Below are 7,478 nucleotides of genomic sequence, written 5' to 3'. Positions count from 1 at the left end.
CAAAATTAGATGCACGAACAGGCTACTGGTCAGTCAAATTGAACAAAAATTCAACTTTTGACAGTGTTCAATACTCCATTTGGGAGACAAAGGTGTCTGGGACTACCACATGGGATAAACTGCGCACATGAAATATTTGTTCGAAAATGGACGAATGCCTTGAAGGACTACAAGGCATCAAGGTCATTGTTGATGATATTGTTTGTTTTTGTCGTAACAGACTAGAACATATGACTAGACTAAAGTTGAATGCCGACAAAAATGAAGTCGGATAGACAGAAATTTCATTATGTGGTCATGTACTTACTGAAAATGGACTGAAAATTGATCATTCAAAAGAAAGGGCAATTCAGGAAATGCCATCTCCACAGTTAAAGTCTTAACTTGAGGCAATACTTGGAATATAACTTATTTGCAAAGATTTGCACCAAATCGTGCTGAAATGACTAGTCCACTGAGCCACTTGTTGAAAAAGGAAAGTATTTTCCGGTGGGACCCGGAGCATGAATCTGCCTTTAACAAAATAAAAAGGGTTATCACTCAAAACCCAGGACACATACTTTAGTTGTTGTGTTGCAAATTGATGCATCACAACATGGACCTGGTAGCGTTTTACTTCAAAGCGACAAACCTGTTTGCTTTGCCTCAAAATTCTTTATAGAAGAAATCGTGGTTTAACAAATGATAAACATTGCATATTTTCGATTCAAAACCACTGCATATCAGTAACAATCCCAACAATATCCCAAATAATGACATACAACAACAACCACCACAGCAACACCATGCATCGGTACCAAAAGGTAGTAGCAGCCAAATACAGGCAGGGAAACAATAATTATATGTCACTAGATCGGGCAAAACAGTCAAGCAACCTCCGATAATAGACATGTGAAACAGGTGTACTTTGATTTAATAATGTGTATATTTAATATTGTACATGCATGTTTTGTCATAACATGCTAAAATTTGTATTTTATGTACGCAAGCCATAATATTCTCATGCTGCAATTATTTTTGTAAAGGAACAAAAGTGTTAAAAGAATAAACTGGTGTTATTTGTGAAGTTTCAAGGCATTTCTAATCCCTTGAGAAAGTTACATTATGGATTATATTTCTACATTGTTAATTGGATATATCAACAGTGTTTAAGATTTGACTAGAACAACGCAAAAATCGGTGTCATTTTAGAGAGAACTTGAGAAAGGTTATCAGCGTTATCAAGTGCTAACATGAACTAGCAGTGTGTTAGATTAATCACCAGTGTTGCGCTAATTAATGTTTATACACATGTACAAATAACTATTTTCCCAAGAAAACATTTTTTTGAAAAGAGGGCAGATGTTCCATATTTTAATGAAATAGTTAAAGGGACATTACTGTATTATACTAAACTATATCCGTAAGAGTTGTCTTTATATTATGCTATATAGCATTGTCGCCCTCTGGATTTTAATATGTAACCACAATGGCCATGACGGTATTTCGTAAGTTTTTGATCAAGCTATGATGGTTCCAGTCAAATCTTTGCGCGGAGGCTGATACAAGTGGAGGAGTACGGCTAGGATTTTTGCCCTCACGTGTGCACTAGCGTAAGACTTTAAATAAGAATACAGGAACCGCGATTAAAAAGTCTGAGGCAAGTCGAGTGTTTATCACCGATGCTGTTTTTTTTTTACATGTAAACGACTTAGAAGATAATTGTTTCTTAGAGGGGAATGGAGGGCTGATATAGGCGCAAAAAATCATGTCTTTTGAACTAAGACGATATGATCACATTTTGCAATTATGCCGTTGAATAACATAAATTTAAATCGAAAACATATTTATTTAATATTGTAAACAGTAGAAGCTAATACGTAATAACACTTTAACAAAGGTAATGAATTTTTAGAAAGGTAGTGTCTTACCACAAAAAATAAAAATGTATACAATGGAACGTATGATCATCGAACTTTTGAACAATTTTACATGTTAAGGGATTGTTTGCATACAATCGAATTTTTTTTTATAAACTAAGTATGCCTGCTGTCCTTGATTGCTCAATAGAACCGATTCACGTACCATTTTAAAATATACTTTATCTGTGAAAAATAGTGCAAAAAACGATTTAATGTTATCTTAAACGGATCGATGTGAAGTGAAAACAATAAGTGCATTAAACATAATGTAACATTGGTATAAAGTAATAAGTTCGCCTGAACATCAACAAACCAAAGTGTAATTAACAGTTCAATGCTAAATGATTTCGAATTTAATGCAGTAAAACAAAACTGGACACAATAGTTGTATGCGATATTGAGCCTCATATGTTTCTACAATGTTCTGTTATCACAAGGTTTCGTGACTTTCAAATGTTTATCGTTCTTCTTTAAAAACAAAGGTATTTTGATAACTTCATTCAAAATATATGTGGCAGACATATTGATTAATCAACAACGTCATTTCACGTCATATTAGTATATTTTTGTTCGAATATTAGTTTCGCATTTCTAATGTTTATATAGAAAAATACAGAATACACCTGAGTAAATTAAAGGGGCCTTTTCACGTTTTGAAATTGTCAAAATTAAAAACAAATTATTTCAGATTCGCAAATTTTCTTTGTAGTTTTTAGTGTTGATATTTGTGAGGAAACAGTAATACTGAACATTAACCATGCCCTTAAATATCCATTACATGCATCTTTTAACGATTTAAAAACCTGAAAAGTATATGTTGCCTATATTTTTTTTTAAACTTAATAAAAATAAACAAGCAAATTATATCATTAACAATAATATCTGGACCATTGCTCCAACGGATAATCGCTCCTACGCTAATTTTTACAAGGCGGGCGTTCGCCCCTACATTATTTTGACAAGGCGGACGTTCGCTCTTACATTATCTTGACAACCCGGACAGTCGCTCCTGCATTATTTGGTCAAACCGGACAGTCTCTCCTGCATTATTTTTAACAAACCGGCCAGTCGCTCATACAAAATTTTGAAAACCCGGGCACTATCTCTAAAGGCAATGATTATACATTAATACGCAAAATGACAAAGTTAATTGGTTATCGTAAGTTTGCCATATTATGAAACAAACAGGTTTTGCAGATGTAGTTATTTACTGAGTGTTTTATTAGTGTTTATTCCTCTGTTAAAGAATATACTCAGTATATATCTGAGTGGAGAGTTTAAGGGGCATTTTCAGGTTTTGGTAAATTGACAAAATTAAAAGAAGTTGTTTCAGATTCGCAAATTTTCGTTTTAGTTGTGATTATTTGCGATGAAACAGTAATACTGAACATTTACCATGCTCTTAAATAGCCATTATATGCATCTTTTGACGATTTAAAAACCCGAAAATGATCAAGCGTTGCAACGCGAAACGATTGAATAATGTGGAGACTTCTGTTGTTGCCGTTATATTGTGTGAAACTACGTTAAAAAACATCCATCATTGTATGGCGACGGATGGCCGGGTGGTCTAAATGGTAGACTTTTACATCAAGACTGCAGGGGTCAGTGGTTTGAGCCCTGTTGAGGGTTACTTTGTTCTTTTTTTAATTATTTTTGATTTTCTTTTAAATGTTATTCTTGATTTTTTTTCCAAAGAAGCTTTTTAGATCCAATGTTAACATTTATCAATAGAAAGCATTCAATGACAAACTTCAATACACGCCAAAATCTGTGAAGAGGCCGATTGAATGCTAATTATTAACCTCGTTTTCTAGGTTACAAACAAAAATACGTCTATCGTCACATTTATTTATTTGTTTATTGAAACTAACAGACATTCTAACATCATCAGAAACAAAATAATTTGTACTTTATGTAATCTAAACGATTTAGAAGACGAATACCGTATCACGTCATACTTTAATGTTTGTTTTATTTAGAAAAAAGATTTAAGTACATATAATATTACAAATAAATTGCTTTAGTTTTAAAGGGGCGGTCAACCAAATTCCGGTTTATCACGAAAAAAGAAAAATTCTAAAATACCGTATTTTTTACAATTATTGGTTTATATTGTCATTACTTGAAAAACGTTGTTAAGTGTTCCTATTTTCAGTATATTCGGTAATAAAATTTTACTGAGTATGTCTACCAGGTAATTTGGGGAGTTCTGATGTTGTCTTTATATTTTGTTAAACTACGAGGATTGCTTATATAAAGTATAAAATACAACGCTAATTGTATGATCATTGATGGCCGAGTGGTCTAAAAGGGAGAATTTTTACTCTTTTTACTCCAGGAATCCAGGGATCAGTGGTTCGAGCCCTGTTCAGGGTTACTTTTTTTTCTTCTTTTTTCCATTTTATTCTTGATTTTTTTTACTGGAGGCTTTTAGATCCAATGTTTAAATTTATCAATATAAAGCATTTAATGACGATATTTTAGAACTTATCTTTTTTCGTCAATCTGGCTGACTTTAAACTTTTAAGTAATACAATTACAAAAATGGACTTATCTGGAATATTGATTCGATTCTTTCACATACTGTTTACACTTAATTATTGTATCAATAACTTCATAGCAAATATTGTAAAACTAAAGTAATTTAATACGGGCCATCATAGTCCGATCCATGTAGGCAACATTATAAAACATTTGGGATTTAAAATGTTTGCATATTTTCAAAATAAGCTTTTTATTTCCGTTTAATCTATCAAGTTAAAATATTTACAAACACACTTTAAATTGAAAAATATATGTGGACAAGTCCCTTTTTTATAGATGACATAACTTACTTTAACAGAGCTCGCAATTCCGGAACGTTGCTTTCGTAATCAGCAAACGCAAAACCTCTATTTTCGAGAACGTATTTCTGAAAGAATGGCTGCTGTCTGGCGTTGAAATGCACATTTTCGAAAGCCCTTTCCAAGACGCTTACCGTCCGCAAAACTACGAATCGTTTCCCTAGCAAGTTAAACTTGAACGTACGTCCGTAACGTTTTCCGATTGACGTCAACGTCTTGTGTAAGACGTTAAACGGCATAAGTTGTAAGAATATTCCCAAGAACGGGTAACCTTTTGGCCCGGGTCTAGTAGGACCTCGGGCACGTCTTGATAAACACAAGACGAACGTTATGGGGATAATCACGCTAAGAAGTCCGAGAATCACAAACGTAAGGTATGATATCAACATGTTAGATTACTTAAATAAATCTTTTACTCAGAAGATTTCTTGTCATAATTTGAGGTCGATCTAAGGATCACTTATGAGAAATCTTTTTTAAATTAGGAACACATTTTTTAAAAATTCAATTTTTATAAAAATACCAAAAGAAGTCAGTAGATTGTAGCTGCCAATATTCACAGTTTCTTTACTTATTAAAAATTACATTATTGCCTCCAGCAAATTCCTTGCAACACCAACTTTCTGATGCAGTTGTCGTATTTCAATTATGATTAGACGCGCTGAAAACTGTTCACTTAAAGATACGTTTACAAAACAAAGACGGATTTTATGAACGGATTTTGCAACGTTTTATCGCGTAATTTCCACTGGATTGTTTAAGCACGTAATTTTACGTCAGTTTCTCAGAAAATAAAATTTTTGCTACCGGACCATTTAGATGAAATAAATAACATTTAGATTATTCACAACGTGGCATAAGTCTATTTTATGCCTTGATAACATTCGCTCCACAGATTTATTTCAGTAGAATATGGACGGTTAAACATCCGTTATCATATAAACATCATAGGCACTTTTGGAATAATATCGATAATCAAGAGCATTAACATCACACGTAATTACTTAACTTCGTAGAAGTAATATTAAATGCAATTATGACAACATCAACTACAGACGTACGGAAGTTTATATAAAATCAGACACACTCTCGCTCACGTGTATACAATCGTGAGACACCTTTCTTGAACTGAAATAAAGGTAGCATAAACCAGCTTGTTTGAATAGCAGATGATACACTGCTACAAAAACATCACGTATACAATGTCCGAACAAAATGTAATCGTGTTAAAATCGCGTTTAAATGTCTAATTGGTTCCACAAAGGCTCAATAAATTAAGAGATTAAGTTGTTAGAAATTTGTTTATTGTGCATTTTTATGCCCCCAGATCGAATGATCGGGGGTACATTGTTTTAAGCCTGTCGGTCAGTCTGTCATTGTATGTGTGTGTTTGTCTGTCCCAAAACGTTAACCTTGCTCATAAAATAAAAACTATTGGGTCTGTGTTCTTCAAACTTCACATGTACATGCATCTCATTGAGATCTACACTTAAACATGGTTTGCGGTCACTAGGTCAAATGTCAAAGTCACGGTGACCATAACATTTCAAAATATAACCTGATTTCTGAAATGTCTGCCGTGCGGCTTCAAAGCGCAGTATCCTGTGCATATCGTATGAAATCTTACGGTTGCGAATGATTGGCATTATTAAGCTTTGTAGTTAAAAGAGGCTCAATAAGTTACGAGGTTCGGAGTTTAGACAAGCGCAGTAGGGGTCATTGTGTTTCACAAACACAGCTCTTTTTTTTTTTTAATAAATGGTTTCATCCTGTGCATATCGTATGAAATCTTACGGTTGCGAATGATTGGCATTATTAAGCTTTGTTGTTAAAAGAGACTCACTAAGTTACGAGGTTCAGAGTTTAGACAATAGTTAAGATTTGTACATTTATTGTAAACAATAACATATTAAACACTCGACAAATTCAAAGACGTTCAGTTCGCCTGAAAGGGCATCTCATATATACGTGGTACTCGGCGATTGGCGCATTTCGCCTTGACGTCAGGGCATTATAAATATACGTGAAAATCATGACTTGGCGCAGTTAGCTAAAATGCACGCGCATCTTATATACAGTCAATCTTGTGCTTGCGACCACTTAAATTAAGCGACTTTTGTCTTATGCGACCACTTTAAATGGTGGCGTTTAACCTATATTTTCATATTGTATTAAAGGGGCCTTTTCACAGATTTTGGCATTTTTTAACTTATTCATTAAATGCTTTATATTGATAAATGTAAACATTGGATCGTAAAAGCTCCAGTAAAAAATCAAGAATAAAATTTAAAAAAGGAAAAGAACATTGCCCGGAGCAGGTTTCGAACCAGTAACCCCTGGAGTCCTGCCAGAGTCCTGAAGTAAAAGCGGTTTAGCCTACTGAGCTATTCCGCCGAATACACATACTTCACGTATTTTATACCTTATATAAGCAATCTTCGTAGTTATACAAAATTTAACGAAAAAAACAGAACTCTCCAAATTATTCAATCGTTTCGCGTTGCAACGCTTTATAATTTTTAAGTTTTATAATCGTCAAAAGATGCATATAATGGCTATATTAAAGCATGGTAAATGTTCAGTATTACTGTTTCCTCACAAATATCATAACTAACACGAAAATTTGCGAATCTGAAACAACTTTTTTCAATTTTGTCAATTTACCAAAGCGTGAAAAGATCCCTTTAAGCAAAGACCTATAGATAATAGGTCTTTGTATTAAGCGGCTTTT

Source organism: Dreissena polymorpha, chromosome 1 (assembly GCF_020536995.1).
Source record: "Dreissena polymorpha isolate Duluth1 chromosome 1, UMN_Dpol_1.0, whole genome shotgun sequence".
NCBI lineage: Eukaryota > Metazoa > Mollusca > Bivalvia > Myida > Dreissenidae > Dreissena > Dreissena polymorpha.
Note: the sequence above shows the minus strand (reverse complement) of the source record.